A 1,977-nucleotide genomic window follows, 5' to 3' on the forward strand; every position below is an offset into this window, starting at 1 on the left:
ACCTCTGTACCACTTCGTAATATAATTGCATGAGCGTGGCCTTTCGGATTAGGTTGGGGCTGTCCAGGAAATGTGCCAGTTGGGGCAGCAGTAGGCGCTTGTTGTTGAGCTACTTGCGAGATTTGTGTTTCCAGCATTTTGTTATGGGTAGCCAGGGCATCTACTTTACTTGCTAGTTGTTTAATCTGTTCGTTAGTGTGTACATTCTGGTTTAAGAACTCTTTATTGGTTTGCTGTTGTGAAGCTATGAAGTTCTCCATCATGATTTCCAAATTGGATTTCCTAGGAACGTTATTGTTAGGTGTAGATGGGGTCGGCTTTTGATATCCAGGAGGTATAGCTGGAGCTTGACTGGGAGCTTGACCTGGTGCGTATAAAGCGTTGTTACTTTTATATGAAAAATTGGGATGGTTCTTCCAGTTTGAGTTATAGGTATGCGAGTAAGGATTTCCTTGAGCATAGTTCACCTGCTCTGTTTGAATTCCTGTTAGGAGTTGACAATCTGTAGGCGTGTGACCTTGAATTCCATAGACTTCGCAATTTTGAGTTACGACCACCACGGTGGCTGGAGGTGATACATTTAAACTTTCAATTTTCTGGGCAAGAGCATCCACTTTTGCATTAACATGATCGAGGTTACTTATCTCGTACATGCCACCTTTCGTTTGAGGGTTTTCTACCATTGTTCGGTCGCTTCCCCACTGATAATGATTTTGGGCCATGCTCTCGATAAGTTGATAAGCGTCGGCATAAGGTTTATCCATAAGCGCACCACCGGCGGTGGCGTCTATTGTTAACCTTGTGTTGTACAAGAGACCATTATAGAAGGTGTGAATTACTAACCAGTTTTCTAAACCATGGTGTGGACAAAGTCTCATCATGTCCTTGTATCTTTCCCATGCTTCGAAAAGAGGCTCGTTGTCTTTTTGCTTAAATCCATTTATCTGGGCTCTTAACATAGCTGTTTTGCTTGGAGGAAAATATCGGGCAAGAAAGACTTTCTTCAACTCATTCCATGTGGTGACTGAGTTGGAAGGAAGAGACTGAAGCCATCTTCTAGCTTTATCTCTTAACGAGAAAGGAAAGAGACGAAGTCGAATTTCCTCTGAAGTGACACCATTAGCTTTAACAGTATCAGCGTATTGGACAAATACGGATAAATGAAGGTTTGGATCCTCGGTAGGATTTCCAGAAAATTGATTTTGTTGCACTGCCTGCAACAGCGAAGGTTTAAGTTCGAAGTTGTTTGCTTCGATTGCGGGTGGAGCAATACTCGAATGCGGCTCATCCTGCGATGGAGCAGCGTAATCTCGAAGAGCACGAGCTGGTTCGGCCATCGCTGATATCGTCGAAGGAAGAAGATTTTTGAGATCAGGAATTTCGATTGGAGGAAGATTGTTTGTAGCACGATACTCCCGAATTCTTCGTAATAATCAGAGATATCATTCAACGTCGTTGATTCGTAAGTAGTACGGTTCGCCTTGTGAGCGAGTGTGTGGCATACAAATCAACGAAAAAGAAGGGGAAAAAAATAAAAATAGCCTTAATCTCTACAGCGTAACAGAAGAGTTACGATATCGACTAAATAGAAGTCCCCGGCAACGGCGCCAAAAACTTGATCGCGACTTTATGAGTCTATCGGGGTACTAACTGCAAGTGCACAGTCTAATCACGTAGTTTTAAAAGATATCGATCCCACAGGGACTTAATGAATCGATATACCTTTTTTCTAGGGTTACTGCGTAAAGCTAAGGCGGATGATACTTTGATGATTAGGGGGAAAAAGTAAAACTAAATTTGGATCTAGACTAAATATCAAATAACACGGATATTGATATGTAGTTTATCGTAATTAGGGAATCAAATCTTCGTTGGTCTTTTTCTTAATTTTAAAATAAGTCTTTTCAGTAGACACTATCAATTAAAAGTCTTTTCCTCAAACTCTCGCTCTGTTGAATCAGACTATGAATTTATATT

At 41.2% G+C, this 1,977-nt stretch overlaps 1 non-coding gene across 1 annotated transcript; it reads left to right on the top strand.

Annotated features, from left to right (window-relative positions):
- The first annotated feature begins 852 nt into the window (after positions 1 to 852).
- Positions 853 to 959, top strand: LOC127116601 (small nucleolar RNA R71). Its single transcript, XR_007801418.1, has one exon. It is a non-coding gene; the product is annotated as a small nucleolar RNA R71 (small nucleolar RNA).
- The last annotated feature ends 1,018 nt before the right edge of the window (positions 960 to 1,977 follow it).

Source organism: Lathyrus oleraceus, chromosome 1, assembly GCF_024323335.1.
Source record: "Lathyrus oleraceus cultivar Zhongwan6 chromosome 1, CAAS_Psat_ZW6_1.0, whole genome shotgun sequence".
Classification (NCBI taxonomy): domain Eukaryota; kingdom Viridiplantae; phylum Streptophyta; class Magnoliopsida; order Fabales; family Fabaceae; genus Lathyrus; species Lathyrus oleraceus.